We start from the raw sequence: 20,178 nt of genomic DNA on the forward strand, positions 1-20,178 counted from the left end.
AGTCCCATACCCCTTCCTTATGTCCCTCCCTTGTAGGCATTTAGCTATGCTGTATTGCCTTTGTTACATTAAAGGCAGTATGATGCCATGTTTCTGTTAGCTATTGTCTCTAGTTTGCATTGATTGTATTTTCCCCCAATACCATCCTATTTTTAACACCTTGCAAGTCTGACATCCACTTGTTCTCCCTCATGTGAAAACAAACTTCCTTTGCATGTGATGGATTGCTTTTCTCTTGCTGCTTTCAGGATTCTCTCTTTGTCTTTGATGTTTGATAATCTGATTATTAAGTGTCTTGGCATAGGTGCATTCAGATCTATTCTGTTTGGGGTATGCTGTGCTTCTTGGATCTGTAATTTTATGTCTTCTATAAGATATGGGAAATTTTCATTGATTATTTCCTCTATTATTGCTTCTGCCCCTTTTCCCTTCTCTTCTGCTTCTGGACACCCATGACATGTACATTCATGTGCTTCATATTGTCATTCAATTCCCTGAGATGTTGCTAATATTTTTCCATTCTTTTCCCTATCTGCTCTTTTGTGTGTAGGATTTCAGATGTCTTGTTCTCCAGGTCCTGAGTGTTTTCTTCTGCCTCTTTAGATCTGCTGTTGTATGCCTCCATTGTGTTTTTCATCTCTTGTTTTGTGTCTTTCTTTTCCATGGATCCTGACAGTTGTTTTTTCACACTTTCGATTTCTACCTTATGCTTGCCCAGTGTTTTCTTTTGTAGACTTCATCTCTTTTGCCATATCTTCCCTGAAATCATTAAATTGGTTTTTTATTTGATGTAGCATATTTCTTTGAAAATCCTTAATAGACTGTTTCATTAAAGTGAAGCAATATCTCAACTGTATCTTAATTGATTTCTAAGATTTTTCCTTTGACTGGGCCATATCTTCATTTTTCCTAGTGTAGATTGTAGTTTTCTGTTGTCTAGACATTTGGCTTCCTTGGTTACCCCAATCAGATTTTCTCAGACCAGAATGAATTCAGATCCCAGAATGGGGTTATATTCAGTGTCAAGTCTCCCTGCAGGTGTGTCTTAGAGATTGACAGACTTTACTGTAAGGTCTCTAGCTGCTGTGGTTTTCCTAACCTGCCCAGCACATGGTGCCTGTCAGCCTGCTGCTCCCAACTGGTGTAAGGAGGTGTGACCCCTGTAGTTTCTGTTTTGTCTGTTTTTCCCCAGGCTCTGGGTCTGGTTCTGAAGGTAATACTGGTAGTAGAGCTGGACCCCACCTCCTTCCTTTTAGGGAAGATATACCCCCTAGGGAGTTATCATCTACATTTGAATAGCTCCTTTGTCTCGCTGACCCTGTTATCTCATCCCCTGTCTTGATCAGAGTGCTGCAAGCTGAAAATGGCTGAGGGTCTCTCCACTGAGCCCCTCAGGTTGAGAGAGAGAGAAAAAGGGACAGAAAGTGCCCTTTCAGGGCCAGTTCATGGTCCCCCAGTTTCACCCATCTATCTAATCATCTGCATCTATTTATTGCTATCTGTCATCTACCTATTTATTTTCTCAACATTTGAGATTAGTTTGTATGCATCATTCTCCTTGAACACTTGACACTTCCATGTACATTCCTAAGAACAAGGATATTCACTTTTGTAACCCCTTTAATTACAGCCCAGGAACATGTGTTGCATTTTTTTAAAATGCAGTTTTATTGAGATATGCTTAAACACCATATAATCCAACCAAAGTATACAATCAGTGGCACATAGTATCATCATATAGTTGTGCATTCATCACCATTATCAATTTTTGAGGATTTTCATTACTCCAAAATAAAAAAAAATATTTTAAAAATATAGATAAATAAATAAATAAATAAGAACACCCAAACCATCCCATATACCTTATTGCCCTATTATTTATGTATTTTTTTCCCATTATTTTATTACTCATCTACCCATACTCTGGTTAAAAGGAGTCACAGTCACCAGGTTTCCCTATCACATTGTCACATGAAAAAAGCTATATGGTTATACTATTATCACCAAGAATGAAATTGACTGGATTACCATTCAACAGATTCAGGTATTTCCTACTACCTGTTCTAATAATACACTAGAAACTAAAAAGGAGTATCTATATAATGCATAGAAATAACCTCCAGACTGACTTATCAACTCTATTTGAGGTCTCTCAGGCACTAAAACTTTATTTTGTTTCATTTCTTTCCCTCCTTTTGATCAAGATGGCATTCTAAATCCCATGATGCCAGGGCCAGGCTCATCTCTAGAAGTCCTGTTCCATATTTCCAGGGAGACTTACATGCCTGAAAGTCACAGGGTGAAGGGTAGTGAGTTTATTTGCAGCATTGGATCAGAGAAAGAGACAACATATGAGCAACACAGGAGGTTCTCTGGTGGTGACTCTGAGGTGTAATTGTTAGTCAACTTTGCTTCTCCTTTGTGGGAATAAGTTTCATAAGGGCAAGCCCCAAGATCAAGGGCTTTACTTATTAAATTGGGAATCACAATGCTTGTGGGAATATCAGGAATTCCTCAGGAGAGGAAATTTAATTTTTCCACATTTTTCTCCAGTCTCTAAAGGTGACTTTGCAAATACTTTTTTTGTTTATTGCCAAAACTACTCTGGGGTGCATTGGGGTTTCATATTAACCTGTAGGGAATGACAATATTTTATTCCCCATTCTACCATGCAACCTTGATGTTTAAATAAGCTGACCATACAGGTTATATTAGAAAGCATGCTACAGAGAATATAAATTTTGTACAAAAGAAACATCTCTTAACAGTCAGAACTCAGGAATAGATGTGACTGCTGTAAGAGTTTACAATCTACAAACATTTACAACAAGCTTCACTGAAGACTCCACACTCCTTCATCATCATTTATGCAATGTCTGTCCATATTTTATCCCCTGGTACCTATGCTCTCAGATTCAATTCTCAGCATTTGTTCATTATAGTAAGTTTATATTAGTGAGGCATTATAACTTTTGTCCTTCATTCCTGGTTTATTTCACTCAACATAATGTCCTGACAGTTCATTCACCTGGCTGCATGATTCACAATCTCATTACTTCTTGCAGCCATTCAGAATTCCTTTGGATGTATACACCACATTTCTCCCTTCCATTCACCCATAGATGTACCCTAAGACCACCTCCATTCAATGCAAATTGTGAATACTATTGCAATAAGCAACAGTAGGTAAATGTCTATTTGTGTCCCTATTTTCAGTTCTTTGAAGCATATACCAAATAAAGGATTGCAAGATCATATGGTAACCCCATCTTAGCCTCCTGTGGAACCACCACACTGCCCTACAGAGGGGCTGTACAATTCTAACTCCTTGCCAACAATGAATAGGTATAAATCTCTCTCCACATTTTCTCCAGTGCTTGTATCATTCTGTATCATTTTTAACCAGTTTTATTCTCACACCATGCAATCCATCCTAAGTGATCAATAGCTCCCTGTATAATCACATAATTATGCTTTCACCACCACAATCTGTATGAGAATCTCATACAGATTGTGGTGGTGAAAGGTCTATGGTGTAAGGTCTATGGTGTAAGGTCTATCTGAAAAAAAGATGAAGAAAAAAGGAAAAGAGAAAAAATAAAAATAAAGTAAAATAAAAAGGAGAAAAAGCAACAATAATCCCGTACCCCTTCCTTATATTCCAGTATATCCCCCTCCATTGACATTAGCTTTCATGTATTGCCTTTGTTATAATCAGTGGAAGAATATTACAATGTTATTAACTATAAACCCTAGTTTTCCTTGATTGTAGTTTTCTCCATATACCATCTCATTTTCAACACCTTGCAATATTGACATTCATTTGTTCACTCTCACATAAAAACTTTCTTATATTTCTATGTTTAATCACTATCAATGTCCACTCTAGGTTTTTCTAAGTTAAACAGTCCCAGATTTATCCTATATCTTTCCTACTTATAACATAGATGCCCCTAGCCTTCCTCTTTCAACCATACTTACACTTAGTTTTGTTTATTATACTCACAATATTGTGATACCATCACATAGTTTTGTGTCATCCATTTTTAGATATCCACAATCAATCATGTTGAACATTCTGTACTCATTCAGCAACAAATGTCCCATCTCTACCCACTTTCTACCTCCTGATAGTCTGTGTTCTTAACTTGAACTTTCAGAGTTTGCTCATTATAGTTAGTTCATATTAGTGAGACCACACTGTATTTGTCCTTTTGTTTCTGGCTAATTTCACTCATCATAATATCCTCAAGGTTACCCACATTGTTGCATGTGACATGACTTTATTTTGTCACATAAATGTGTAATATTCCATCATATGTACATACCACACTTTGTTTATTCACTCTTCTGTTGATGGACATTTGGGCTGTTTCCATCTCTAAGCAATCATAATAGTGCTATTAACATCAGTTAACAATTGTCCATTCCCATCCTAGCCTTCATTTCCTGAATATATACCTAGTAATGGGATTGCTGGATCATACAGCAATTCTATTCTTAGCTTCCTGAGGAACAACTAAACATCCTTCCAGAGCTGTTGCACCATTCTGCATTCCCACGAACAGTGAATAAGTGTTCCTCTTTCTCCACATCCTCTCCAACACTTGTAGTTTTATGTATTTTTTGATAATTGCCATTCTAGTAGGTGTGAGATGACATCTCATTGTGGTTTAGATTAGCATTTCCCTAATAGCTAGTGAAGTTGAGCATCTTTTCATATGGCTTTGGGCCATTTGTATTTCCTCTTCAGAAAAAAGTCTGCATGTTTTGTCCATTTTTAAAATTGGGCTGTTTATGTTTTTGTTGTTGTGTTGTAGAATCTCTTTATATATTCTGGATATTTAACCCTTATCTAATATGTGGGTTTCCAAATATTGCCTGTCATTGCATAGGCTGCCTTTTTATTCTCCTGACAAAGTTCTGTGATGTGCAAAAGTTTTCAATTTTGAGGTGAACCAATTTGTGGGTGTAAGGTCTAGGGAACCACCTTCTAATGCTAGATATTTAAGATATTTTTCCTATATTGTCTTCTAAAAGTTTTATGTTCTTAGTGCTGACATTTAGGTCTTTGAGTTAATTTTTGTATAAGCTTTGAGATAGGGGTCCTTTCATTCTTCAGGATGTGGATATCCAGTTGTCCAGGCATCATTTGTTAAAGAGGCTGCTCTGTCCCAGTTGAGTCAACTTGACCACCTTATCAATGATCAATTGTCCAGAGATGAGAGGGTTTATTTCTGAACACTCAATTTTATTACATTGGTATGTATATCTATCTTTAGCCACTACCATGCTTCTTTGACCACTGTAGCTTTGCAATATGCTTTAAAGTGAGGCAGTATGAGTCCTCCCACTTAATTTTTCTTTCTCAAGATATTTTTAGCTATTTGGAGCATGCTGTCCTTCCAAATACATTTAAGTATTGGTTTTTGTCTTTCTGCAAAGTAAGTTGTGATTTTAATTGGTATTGCATTGAATCTATAAATCAATTTGGGTAAAATTTGACATCATAACTATATTTGGTCTTCCAATCCATGTACATGCTATATCCTTACATTTATTTAGGTCTCTTCCTTGATTTCTTTTAGCAATGTTTTGTAGTTTTCTGGGTATAGGTCTTTTATGTACTTGGTTAAATTTATTGATATATATTTGATCCTTTTAGTTGTTATCATATACGGGATTTTTTCCTTTAATTCCTCCTCAGATTGCTCATTACTAGCCTATAGAAGCACTACTGATTTTTGCAAATTGATCTTATGTGCTGCCACATGGCTGTACTCATTTATTAGTTTCAGTAGCTTCACTGAATATTTTTTGGGATTTTCTATGTTTGTGATCATGTCATCTGCAAATAGTGAAAAATTTCAATTTGGATGCCTTTTATTTCTTTTTCTTGCCTAATTGCTTTAGCTAGAACTTCCAGCACAATGTTGAATAACAATGGTGGCAGTGGGCATTCTCATCTTTTTCCTGATCTTGGAAAGTTTTCAGCCTTTCCCCATTAAGTATGATGTTAGCTTTGGGTTTTTCATATATCCCCTTTATCATGTTGAAAAAGTTTCCTTCTTTTCCTATCCCTTCGAGTGTTTTCATCAGGAAAGGATTCTGAATTTTGTCAAATGCCTTTCTGCATTAATCAGGATTATCATGTTTTTTCCCTTTAATTAACTGATGTGGTGCATTACATTAATTGATTTTCTTCTGTTGAACCACACTTGCATACCTGGAATAAAACCCACATGGCCATGTTGTATAATTCTTTTAATGTGCTGCTGGAATTGATTTGCAAGTATTTTGTTGGGGATTTTTGCATCTATATTCATCAAAGATATTGGCCTGTAATTTTCTTTGTTTGTAGTATCTTTGTTTGGCTTTGGTATTAGGGTGATGTTGGCTTCATACAATGAGTTAGTCATCTTTCCCTTCTCTTCAATGTTTTTGAAGAGTTTGAGCAGGATTGGTACTAATTCTTTCTTTAATGCATGGTAGAATTTACTTGTGAAGTCATCTGGTCCTGGACTTCATCTAAGTAGTCTAATTTGTTAGCATATAGTTGTTCATAGTATGTTCTCATTATTTCCTTTATTTCTATGGGGCCAGTAGTTATGTCCCCTCTCCCACTTCTGATTTTATTGGTTTGATTCCTCTCTGTCTCTTTCTTTGTCAGCCTGGCTAAGGGTCCATTAACTTTATTGATTTTCTCAAAGAATTAACTCCTAGTTTTGTTGATTCTCTCTATTGTTTTCTTGTTCCCATTTTCATTTATTTCTGCTCTTATCTTTGTTATTTCTTTTTTCTTTTTGCTTTGGGGTTAGTTTGCTGTTCTTTCTCAAGTTCCTCCAGGTTACCAATTAAGTCCTCTATTCTTGTTTTTCTTCCTTTTTTATGTAGGCATTTAGAGTGATAAATAAGATTCAGTACTGCCTTTGCTGAATCTCATAAGTTTTGATATGTTGTGTTCCCATTTTCATTTCCTTTGATATATTTACTGATTTCCTTTGTAATTTACTCTTTGGCTCACTGGTTGTTTAATGGTGCATTTAGCCTCCATATTTTTTTGAATTTCCTTGACTTCTGCCTGTTATTAATTTTTAACTTCATTCCATTATGACCTGAGAGAGTTTTGTATAATTTTAATCATTTTAAATTTATTGAGACTTGCTTTGTGACCCAACATGTTTTCTATCCTGGAGAATGATATATGGGACTTGAGAAAAATGCATATCCTGCTGTTGTTGTGTGCAATGTTCTGTAAATGTCTGTTAAATCTAGTTCCTTTATCATTTTATTCAAGATATGTGTATTTTTATTGATCTTCTACATCTTCTTTCCATCAATGAGAGTGGTTTATTCAAGTCTTCCACTAAGATTGTAGAAATGTCTACTTTTCCCTTCAGTTTTGTCAGTGTTTGTCTCGTGCATTTTGGGGCTGTCTGATTTGGTGCATAGATATTTATGATTGTTATGTATTCTTCATGGATTGTCCCTTTTATTCATAAATAGTGTCCTTCTTTGTTTCTTTTGCTTTGCACTCAAATTTGACCTTGTCTGATATTAGTATAGGTACTCTCACTCTCTTCTGGTTGTTTGCATTAAATATCTTTTTCCAACCTTTCACTTTCAGCCTGTTTTTGTCTTAAGTGAGTCTGTTGTAGACAGCATACAGGTGGATCATGTTTTTTAAAACCACTCTGTCCATCTATGTCTTTTGATTGGAGAGTTTAATCCAATAAAATTTAATGTGATTACTCTAAAGGCATTACTTTCTTCAACTATTTTTCCTTTTCGATTTTATATGTTATGTTTTATTTTTTCTTTATACCCTTTATACCCTTTGGTTACCCTTACTGCTAATATTCATTTCTACACTCTTCTCCAACCTGTCTCTTCTGTATTTTCTACCTTTTGTAATGCCATTTGTATTTATTTTAGAGTAGGTCTCCTATTCACAAACTCTCTCAGTGTCTGTTTATCTGTAAATATTTTAAACTCTCCCTCATTTCTGAAGCACAGTTTTGCCAAATATAGAATTCTTGGTTGGCAGTTTTTTCTCTTTCAGTATCTTGAATATATCCTACAATTGTCTTCTCACATATATGGTTTCTGTTGAGAGATCCACACTTAGTCTTACTGAGCTTCCTTTGTCTATGACAAATTGCTTTTCTTTTGCTGCTTTCAGAATTCTCTCTTTGTCTTTGACATTTGACAATCTGATTAGCAATTGTCTTGGAGTAGGTCTATTTGGGATCAATTCTCTTTGTGGTATGCTATGCTTCTTGGACCTGTAATTTTATGTCTTTCGTTAGAGTTGGGAAATTTTCATTGATTATTTCCTCCATTATTCTTTTTGCCCCCTTTCCCTTCTCTTTTCCTTCTGGGACACCCATAACATGTATATTCATATGCTTCATGTTGTCATTCAGTTATCTGAGACCGTGCTCAAAATTTTCCATTTTGTTCTTATCTGTTCTTTTGTGGGCAGTGTTTCAATACTTCTGTCCTCTAATTCACTAATCCTTTCTTCTACCTCTTAAATCCTGGTACTGTATGTCTCCATTGTGTTTTTCATCTCTTATATTATGCCTTTAATTCCAATAAGTACTGTCATTTGTTTTTCAAGCTTTCAAATTCTTCTGTATGTATACTCTGTGCCTTCTTTATCACCTTCATCTCTTTTGCCACATTTTCTTTCAACTTCTTGATTTGATTTAGAAAAGTTGTTTGAATATCTTTAATTAATTGTTCAACTCCTGTATCACAGTTGAAGAGTTAGTTTGTTCCTTTGACTGGTCCATATCTTCATGCTTCCTATTGTAACTTCTGACTTTTTGCTGTCTAGGCCTCTGATTTTCTTGATTAGTTTATTATGAAGGTCATTTTCTCTCTTTTGCCTGGGGTCTTCTTGTTGATTGGCCTTTATCTCTATCTGTTCTTTGTCTCTTTCCCCAGTAAGCTGTCAGATTAGCTCTTCCCTCCAGTCCACTCCCAAAATCCAGGTGCCCACTGCAGCCTCTCTCTGGGGGTGGGCACTGGGCACCAAAGCAAGGTCTCTGTGTGTGGGTAAACAAGTCTGCTGCTCCTATTTGTGCTCCATTTTTCACCAGCCAGGAAGCCCTTAGTTTGTTTTAGAGCACTGCTTTAACCATTGGGTCATCCATATTTCTCAGCTTACACAATGCTGGATTCCCATGCAGGGGGTGCATACCAGCTCCAGTAGGCCTGGGGTAAGGTCTGGAGAGATTCTGAGAAATTCTGCAATTCCCTTGCACTTTGTGGTCTTCCCTACAGGTGGCACTATTTGTTGACTTAATCATCCTCAGAAGGTGTTTATCTTGTAACAGGGCAGTGTCTTTACTGAGGAATCTGAAAATGAAGATGCTGATTCCTTCCCTTTTTTGGGGGACCAGACAGTGGTGGAGCCTTGCTGCTTTTGTATACCACCTGATGTCTTCTGTTCTGATAGTGAGGAGCTGGTTCTTCCATCCAATATTGAGGATTATTTAACAAAATTTTGCCCAAAAATACTCGAGTACTATTCCCAAATTATAGAAAGTGTAAAGGCCTTGCTATAATAACTGAGACAGATGATTCACATCCTTAAATTCCTATGTTAGAAGATTGTGCTGAAGAAGAAGCTAAACAGGACCAAGCAAGAAGGGTGTAAGTGAGAAGCATGATGTAATGGCTAGACTAATTATAGAATGAAAGAAAATCTATACTAATAAGTTAGTTATAATATAATGGTAATTCCTCTTCTATTTTTTAGCTTTTTATATAAGTAAAGGATGTGTTATGTTGCTCTTACAAGAGTCATGGCTCAATTAGTATGAATATCTCCAGTAAAGTATTGCAGACATTGAAGGTTAAGTTCAAATCTCTGATAATGTTGTGAATACCCTTCCTTGTTTCTGTTTGAGCTTAGATTCAACAGCTTGTTAAGCAAAAAAATGGAGTATGTTTCAAATGATTAAGGTTGAAGACTTGGCCAAAAATTCCCCTGATTGAGGATACAACCTAATCAAAGTCTCCCCTAATTGAGGGTGTAACCTCAACCAGAAGCTCTATATATACTCTGTGACTTAGACTGGAAGGAACACTTATGTCACATCCAGCTGTGACTGGAGAGACTAGGGTTCCCAGGCTAGGTAATGTGTCCATTTATTGTTACTTTGTAAACCTGTTCCTTTTACCGTAAGTGCTCCTTTAATAAATATATGTAACAATTCAATTCTTTTCTTGAATGCTCTTTATTTTTAAACTACTGTCTGTCCTATACTCATTTTTGAGTGGAAGGTTGTTTGAAACCTAAACTGACTCAATCATGGTCTGATGAGGCTTAGGCCCTTTCTAACTGTGATCACAGGTTTGAGGTATAAAGACATGTGATGCCTTCTGGATCTGAGGCTGCATCTGATCAAGCAGGGCTGAATTATCTCCTGGAGTTCTAGCTGCATATTCCAGGTATGGTTGAATTACTTCTTGGAGCCCCAGCTACATCAGACCAGCTGGGCATGAATTACCTCTTGGAGCCTAGCCTGAGTCTGGCTTTGTGGGGCTGAATTATCTCCTGGACACCCCATCTGACTGGGTGGGACTGAAGCTGTGGGGTTCTTGTGCCATCACTTTGCCAGGTAAAATCTGATCAATGTGTGGCTGTGTCCACCTGTGACTGAGGATTCCCTCAGCTGCCACAGTTTTCAGTCTCCCCACAGGAAAGATTCAGGCCTCTGGCTACTGTTAACCTCATGTTTGGAGAAAGGGCTTCCAGACCCAGGGCTGGAAACAGTCTCTGCCCACATTTTCTCAGACTCTTTGTCCACTGATCTGGACTTTGAAATGTCCACCTCTCTTCCCTAGGTCTCTAAATGGTAGGGATCTGTCATAATGCTGTGAGAGATTTCATATTCTTTGACTCTGTGGGAGATGAGAGGAATCATGACTGCTGTTTCTGTCCTCCTTCCATGCTGTGCAAGAATGAGTGTGGGGGAGGGGAAAGGACCAGCCAGTCCAGATGGAGTTTTCCTACCTGATATTTTTCTTTTTCTTTAATTCAGTATTTATAGGGTCCTTCTCTAGTCTATACCCTCCTCCAGAGTTTTGAACAAGTCAGGGTTATCCTGCCTTTTTGCTGACTTTCTAGGGAGAATTTTTCAGTAGCTTCTTACATCACCATGTTGATGGTGTCTCTCCCTTTTCAAAGTGTTGTTATCAAGAAAGGATGCTGAATTTTGTTGAATGCCTTTTTGCATTAAGATGATCATGTGGTTTTTCTCTTTCTATTAGTTAATGTATTGTACTACATTAATTGATATTCTTATATTGAACCACCCTTGCATATTTGCAATAAAACTCACTTGGTCATAGTGTGTATTTCTTTTAATGTGCCATTGGATTCAATTTGCAAGTAGTTATTTGAGAATTTTTGCATCTCTATTCATTAAGGAGATCTGTAGATTTCCTTTCTTGTACCTTTATCAGCTTTTGGAATAAGTCTTCTCTTCAGTCTTTTGGAATTTTGAGCAGCAATATTGTTAATTCTTCTTGGAATATTTGGTAAAATTTTCCTTTGAAGCCATTTTTCCTTGGACATTTCTTTGTGTGGAGGCTTTTGATAACATATTCAATCTCTTTCCTTGTGATTGGTTTGTTGAGATCTATTTCTTGAATCAGTGTAGGTTTTTCCTGAGTGTCTAAAAATGTTCCGTTTCATCTAAGTTGTCTAGTTTGTTGGCAAATTGTTGTTCATAGTATCCTTTTATGACCTTTTTTATTTCTTCTTGGTCCTTGGTAATTTCCTCACTCTTATTTCTGATTTTATTTATTTGCAACTTCTCTCTTTTTAATTTTGTAAAACTAGTTAAAGTTTTGTTGATCTTATTGATCTTCTCAAAGAACCAACTTTGGTTTTCTTGGTTCTTTTCTTTTTTTTGTTCTCCATTTCATTTATTTATACTTTAATCTTATTTATTTCCTTCTGCTAGCTTTGGAATTAGTTTGCTGCCCTTTCTCTAGTTTCTTCTGTTATTCATTTATGTCCTTGGTTTTAGCTTCTTCTTCCTTTATAATGTAGGCATTTAGGGCTATAAATTTCCCTCCCACCACCACTGCCTTTTCTGCCACCCATAAGTTTTTTTTTTGGGGGGGGGGGTTAGAGATTTTAATGTCTTTCTTTTGTTAACTGGTAGAACTAAACAAAAAACAAAATCATTAAAGATATAGATCAGAAAAATGCTATCAACCACCCTTGACCTAACTGACTGATATAGAATGATACATCAACAATGGCAGAATAAAACTCTTTTCAAGTGCTTATGGAACATTCACCAAGATAGATCATGTGGTGGGCCATAAAATAATCGTGACAAAATTTAAGAGACTGAAATCCTACAAGGGATATACTCTGACCACAACAAAATTATGTTAGAAATCAATAATAATAAGGTATCAATAAAATATCCAAATAATTTGGAAATGAAACAGCACACTAAGTAACCCAGGGTCAAGAAATATATCAGAAGATATTTTGAGAAAAAATAACATATAAAAATTTGTAGGATGCAGCTAAGCGTCCTCTAAGCATTAGAGGGAAATTTATAACTTTAAATGCCCATATTAGAAAAGATGAAAGGTCTAAAAATCAAAGGCCTAAGGTTCCTTATGAAACAAGAAAAACTAAGTTGAAGAAAGAAAATAATTGGGAACAGAAATCAATAATATTTTTAAAAAATGGGAAATTAAAGTAAAAAATTGATTCTTTGAGACTATCAACAAAATTGATGAATCTCTAACCATACTGATCAAGGAGAAAGTACACAAATTACCAATATCAGAAATGAATGGTAGAGCACTATAGGCATTAAAATAAGTGAATATTATTAATAAAAGATGAAAAAATATCATTAAAAATTAAGTCTTTTTTTAGGTTTACAATCAAAGCAGAAACAAAAATATATAACAGAAGAGGTTTTATTAACTCTAAATGTGAGCCTGACACAGTCGAAATCTCTTGTAATTCAGCAAGAGGAGAGGCCAGTTCCATTTTCATAGCATCTTTGTCCATCGACTTGCAGTTCAACTCCAGGCCTGCAGCCTACAATCCATCCCTGAAGGAGTGGCAAATTAGTGCAGATGAGACCTGGCCAGCTTCCAAAGGAGATTTCAACTGGCCTTCTTCAGATTCCTTGGCACTAAATCATGTGTCTTGCAAAGGATCCATATTGACTGTATCAACCAAATCTGATACAACCCAGTCAGGATCTAGGGTCTTGTGGGTCCCATTTGTGGACAGCCTGGAGGACCATCTCAATAAGTCTTTGTCAGTGTTTTCTGAATAGTTTTTTGTCTTTGCCTGAGATGAATTTTTGACAAGTCAAGGACATTTTAATGGGACTTGACTTCCTTTTGATATTTTTTGTCTTCTCAATTTCAGTGTTATTTGTTGCAAAGTTTGAGAGTTTGGATCCACAGCAGTAGGAAGGGGGTCTGCCTCATTTTCTTTTAGGCTCCCTCAAGTTTTCTTGTGGACTCTTCACAATGTCATTTTCAGGTTTCTTATCCACATGGCCATCTCCAGAATACTCCCTGTCATTTTCTGAAATGTTTTCCTTATCTTCTTTCTCATTCTTGGGAAGGCTTTTCTCGGACACCTTCTCTTTTCCAAGCACATTAACTTTCTTTCTTTATCAGACTGCTTGGGGCACTTTTCCCCAAGCCCCAAGCCTTTGTCCTCTTTGCCTTTTTTCACACTGACTATGGATTTTCTCCGTCTTTTAAACTTCATTTATCAGGAGGCAATGAAAGACTTTTGTGATCTATTTCTTTAGGCCTAGTATTACCCACAATATTCTGATCTCTGGAAAAAGCTTTGACATGAATATGTTTGACAGTCTGAACTACTCCACTATAAAATTTCACAGTGTAAATACATTTGGTCCCAGGGATTAGTAAAAAAAAGAATCAAAATTAATCTTGTCAAGATTACCAGTGAACAGATGTTCAGTTTTCTGGATCAACTTCCCACCCAACATGGAAGGAAAAAGAAAAATCCCTGAGGGCTGGAAGCAGAATTATGCAAGAAGCTAAGTCCTCCTAGCTAGCTACCTCTTCCTCCTTCTCTCCCCCATAAGTTTTTATATGTTGTATTCTTGTTTACATTTGTCTCAAGATATTTACTGATTTATCTTGCAGTTTCTTCTTTGACCCACTGATTAAGAGTGTGTTATTTAACGTCTTTATATTTGTGAATTTCTGGTTCTTCAGTGGTTATTGATTTCCAGCTTCATTCCACTATAAATAGAGAAAGTGCCTCATGTAATTTCAATCTTTTAAAATTTATTAATACCTTTTTTGCCCCAGAATATGTTCAATCCTGGAGAATGATCCATGAGCATGTGAGAAGAATGTATATCCTTCTGTTTTGGGGTGCAAAGATGTATATATGTCTGTTAGGTCTAATCCATTTATCATATTATTTAGGTTCTCTGTGTCCTTATTGATTTTATGTTTAGATGTTTTATCTATTGAAGAGAGTGCTGTCTTGAAGTCTCTCCTATTATTGTTGACATATCTATTACTCCCTTCAGTTTTGCCCATTTGCATCATGTACTTTGGAGCACCTTGATTTAGTGCATGAATATTTATGATTGTTATTACCTCTTGGTGAATTGCCCTTTTGGTTAATATATGGTGTCCTTTTTTGACTCTTGCAGCATTTTTTAAATCTAAAGTCTATTTTGTCTGATATTAGTATATCTTTCCCCACTTACTTTTGGTTATTTCTTGCATGGAATATCTTTTTCCATCCATTCACTTTCAACATATTTATATATTTGGATCTAAAATGTGTCTCTTGTAAACAACATATAGATGGATCATAATTATTACCCATTGTGCCAATCTGTGTCTTTTGATTGGGGAGTTTAATCCATTAACACTCAATGTTATTACTGTAAAGGTCATTCTTATTTTGTCCTTTTTTCCTTTGAATTTTGTCAGATCTACTACTTTTCTTTCTTTTTATCCTTTTAGTTACTCTTACTGAAAATCATAATTTCTATACTCTCTTCCAAGCCTCTGTCTCCTGTCTTTTTTCAGCCAGCAGATCTTGCTTTAATATTTTTTGCAGGGCAGATCTCTTGTTACGTTCTTTCAGCTTTTGTTTATCTGTGAATATTTGAAACTCTCCCTCACTTTTGAAGGACAGATTTGCTGGATAAGGAATTCTCGGCTGGCAATTTTCCTCTTCCCAAATCTTAAATATATACCACTGCCTTCTCTCCTTCATGGCACCTGATGAGGAATCAGCACTTAGTCTTATGTGGTTTCACTTGTATGGGGTGAATCACTTTTCTTTTGCTGCTTTCAGGATTCTTTGGCATTTGACAATCTTATTAGTATGTGTCTTGGAGTGGGTTTATTAAGATGTATTCTACTTGGAGTATGATTGGTTTCTTTGATTTGCATACTTATGTCTTTTATAAGGGTTTGGAAATTTTCTATAATTATCTCTTCAAATATTCTTCCTGGCCCTTTACTCATTTCTCCTCCTTCAGGGACACCTGTGATTCTTATATTTGATATGCTTTGTGTTGTCAATCATTTCCCTGAGATCCACTTCAAGTGTTTCTACTTTGTCACTATTTGTTCTTTTATGCATTCACATTTGGTTGCTTTGTCCTCTAGTTTGCTGAGTATTTCTTCTGCCTCTTCAAATCTACTGGTGTATATCTGTTATATATAAATAGCTTATACCACAGATATTTATTGCCTCAAAATGTTGGATATTAGGAGTGCAAAATAGGAAGGGAGTGCTTTTTGTGATATCTGTAATGTTCTGGAGGTTACTCAATTGCTGACTCCATCAAATAGTGATCTCTTTCTGTCTTCTCCTGTGGTTTCTGTTTCCATGACCCAATGTCCTTGGGTCATAAGGCCTAGTTGTATTGGATTAAGGCCCACTCTGTTTCAGTTTGGCCTCATCTTTTTATTTTTAATTCATACCATACAGTCATGCAAAGCAATCAATTGTTCACAGTACCATTATATAGCTGTGCATCCACACCAAAATTAATTTTTGAACATTTTCATTACCACACACACAAAAGGAATCAGAATAAAAATTAAAGTGAAAAAGAACAATTAAAGTAAAAAAGAACATTGGGTACTTTTTTTCTTTTTGCCCCCATTTTTCTACTCATCCATCTATACACTGGACAAAAGGGAGTGTGATCCACATGGCTTTCCCAATCACATTGTCACCCCTCATAAGCTACATTGCTATACAATTGTCTTCAAGATTCAAAGGTTCTGGGTTGTAGTTTGTTTCAGGTATTTACTGCTAGCTTTTCCAAGTCATTAGAACCTAAAATGGGTTATCTATATTGTGTGTAAGAGTACCCACCAGAGTGAACTCTCAACTCCTTTTGGAATCTCTCAGCCACTGAAACTTATTTCATTTCATTTCATATCCCCCTTTTGGTCAAGAAGATGTTCTCCATCCCAGGATGCTGGGTCTAGATTCCTCCCTGGGAGTCATATTCTGCATTTCCAGGAGGATTTAATCCCTGGGTGTCAGATACCTTGTATGGGGAAGGGCAGTGCTTTCACCAGCCAAGTTGGCTTAGCTAGAGAGAGAGGGCCACATCTGAGCAACATAGAGGCACCCTGAAGGAAACAATTAGGAACAATTTTAGGCAGGCATAGCCTCTCTTTTGCAGTAACAGTCTTCCCAAGGGCAAGTGCCATGATTGAGGGCTCAGCCCATCAAATCATCAGTCCCATGTCAGTGAGCACATCAGCAACCATCAAGGTGGGGAAGCCCAACACCCCTGCATTCTCCCCAACTCCTCAGGGGGATTCTGTATATTTTTTCAATTTTTTAAATTAACCATTAACTATATCAAAAAATTTAAAGAAAACATATAGTAAAAAAATTTTAAACAAACCACAACAAGGGAATAAGGAAAAGACAACTAACCTTAAATAACTACTTTACTTCCAACATGTTCCTACTCTACCCTCAGAATGTAACCTAATATAGCAACATTTCTGTGAACTTGTACCTACCATACCCACCAGAAATTAACAAGCCATAGTCATTACTGGCCATTCCCGGAATGTTAAGTTTACCCACAAAAGCTTATATTTTCTTATTGGGTTATCATTCCCCCTTCACTAATTGCTCTCTATCACTAGTTTCCCTACATTCTACATTATAAACCAGTTATTTTACATTTTTCAGTGTTCAAATTAGTGGTAGCATATATTTCTCTTTCTGTGTCTGGCTTATTTTGCTCAGCATTATGTCTTCAAGGTTCATCCAAGTTGTCATATGTTTCATGACATCGTTCCTTCTTACTGCTGTGTGGTATTCCATTGTGTGTATATACTACATATTATTTATCCACTCATCATTTGAAGGACATTTCGATTGCTTCCATCTCTTGGCAATTGTGAATAATGCTGCTATGAACATTGGCATGCAGATGTCTGCTCATGTCACTGCTTTCAGATCTTCCAGGTATATATCAAGAAGTGCAATTGCTGGATTGAAGGGTAACTCTATATCCAGTTTTCTAAGGAACTGCCAGACTGACTTCCAGAGTGGCTGAACCATTGTACAGTCCCACCAACAATGAATAAGAGTTCCAATTTCTCCACATCCTCTCCAGCATTTGTAGTTTCCTGTTTGTTTAATAGCAGCCATTCTAATTGGTGTGAGATAGTATCTCATTGTGGTCTTAATTTGCATCTCTCTAATAGCTAGGAAAGCCGAACATTTTTTTCATGTGTTTCTTGGCCATTTGAATTTCCCCTTCAAAAAACTGTCTCTTAATATATTTTGCCCATTTTATAATTGGGCTGTTTGTACTATAGTCATTGATTTGTAGGATTTCTATATATATGCAAGATATCAGTCTTTTGTCAGGTAAATGTTCTCCAAAAAATTTTCTCAGTGAGTTCACTGCCTCTTCACCTTTTTTTGAGAAATTCCTTTGAGGTACAGAAACTTCTAAGTTTGAGGAGTCCCCATTTATCTATTTTTCCCTTTGCTGCTTCTGCTTTGGATGTAAGGTCTAAAAAGTGACCTCCTAATACAAGGTCTTGAAGGTGTCTCCCTACATTATCTTCTAGGAGTTTCATGGTACTGTATTTTATATTGAGGTCTTTGATCCACTTTGAGTTAATTTTTGTGTAGGGTGTGAGGTAGGGGTCCTCTTTTATTCTTTTGGATATGGATATCCAACTCTCCCAGCCCCATTTTTTTAAAAGACTGTTATGCCCCAGTTCAGCGGTTGTGGCAGACTTATCAAAGATCAGTTTGCCATAGATCTGGGAGTCTATCTCTGAATTCTCAATTTGAGTCCATTGATCAATATATCTATCTTTGTGCCAGTATCATGCTGTTTTGACTACTGTAGCTTTATAATAAGCTTCAAAGTCAGGGAGTGCAAGTCCTCCCAATTCGTTTTTCTATTTTAGAGTGTTTTTAGCAATTTGAGGCATCTTCCCTTTCCAAATAAATTTGATAACTAGCTTTTGAAAATCTTCAAAGTAGGTTTTTGAAATTTTGATTGGGATTGCATTAAATTGGTAGGTGAGTTTGGGTAGAAGTGACATCTTAATGACATTTAGCCTTCCTATCCATTAACATGGAATATTTTTCCATCTTTTAAGGTCACTTTCTGTTTCTTTTCGTAGAGTTATGTAGTTTTCTCTGATAGGTCTTTTACATCTTTGGTTAAGTTTATTCCTAGGTACTTTTGATTTTTTTAGTTACTATAAAAATGGTATCTTTTTCTTGAGTGTCTCTTCACTTCATTCATTTCTAGTGTATAGAAACATTAGAGACTTATGTGCATTAGTCTTGTATTCTGCTACTTTGCTAAATTTGTTTATTAGCTTTAGTAGCTGTATCATTGATTTCTCAGGGTTTTCCAGATATAAGATCACATCATCTGCAAATGATGACAGTTTACTTCTTCCTTTCCAATTTGGATGTCTCTTATTTCTTTGTCTTGTTGGATCACCCTGGCTAGCACTTCTAGCACAATGTTGAATAACAATGGTGACAGCAGGCATTCTTGTCTTGTTCCTGATCTTACAGGGAAGGCTTTCAGTCTCTCACCATTCAGTACTCTGCTGGCTGTGGGTTTTTCATATATGCTCATTATCATATTGAGGAAGTTTCCTTCAATTCCTACCTTTTGAAATGCTTTCATCAAAAAGGGATATATTTACTGTAGCTTGTTTTGTGTCCCAGCATAAGGTCTATTCTGGAGGAAGTTCCACAAGCATTAGAGAAGAATGTATGTCCTGGTGATTTGGAATGTAATGTTCTATGTATGTATGATTTTGTTGAATGCTTTTTCAGCATCCATTGAGATGATCATTTGATTTTTCCCTTTTGATTTGTTAATCTGTTTTATACATTGATTTTCTTATGTTGAACCATCCTTGCATGCCTGGAATGAACCCCACTTGGTCATGGTGTATGATTTTTTTTAATGTGTGTTTGTATTTGATTTGCAAGTATTTTGTTGAGAATTTTTGCATCTGTATTCATTAGGGAGATTGGCCTGTAGTTTTCTTTTTTTGTAGCATCTTTGCCTGGTTTTGTTATTAGATTGATGTTAGCTTCATAAAATGCATTAGGTAGTGTTCCATTTTCTTCAATGTTTTGAAAGAGTTGAGGTAAGATTGGTGTCAGTTCTTTTTTGGAAAGTTTGGTAGAATTCCCCTGTGAAGCCATCTATCCCTGGGCATTTATATGTGGGAAGTTTTTTGATGACTGATTGGATCTCTCTGCTTGTGACTCATTGGTTGAGGTCTTCTATTTCTTCTCTGGTCAGTCTAGGTTGTTCATATGTTTCCAGGAAATTGTTCATTTCATCTACATTATCCAGTTTGTTGTCATACTGTCATTCATAGTATCCTCTTATAATTTTTTAATTTCTTTGGGATCCTCAGTAATGTCACCTTTCTCATTCATTATTTTGTGTATATGGGTATTCTCTCTTTTGGATTTTGTCAGTTTAGCTTGGGACTTTCCAATCTCGTTGTTCTTCTCAAAGAACCAACTTTGGGTGTTATTTATTCTCTCTATTGTTCTTCTGTTCTCTATGTCATTTATTTCTGCTTTAAGCCTTGTTATTTCTTTTCTTCTACTTGGTTTAG

General features: G+C 36.2%; 1 pseudogene; it reads right to left on the reverse strand.

The window, feature by feature from the left end:
* LOC119505238 overlaps positions 1-13,920 on the reverse strand; it is a 58,687-nt pseudogene extending 44,767 nt beyond the window's left edge.
* Positions 13,921-20,178: the final 6,258 nt, after the last annotated feature.

The sequence above is a fragment of the Choloepus didactylus genome, chromosome 10 (assembly GCF_015220235.1).
Source record: "Choloepus didactylus isolate mChoDid1 chromosome 10, mChoDid1.pri, whole genome shotgun sequence".
Classification (NCBI taxonomy): domain Eukaryota; kingdom Metazoa; phylum Chordata; class Mammalia; order Pilosa; family Megalonychidae; genus Choloepus; species Choloepus didactylus.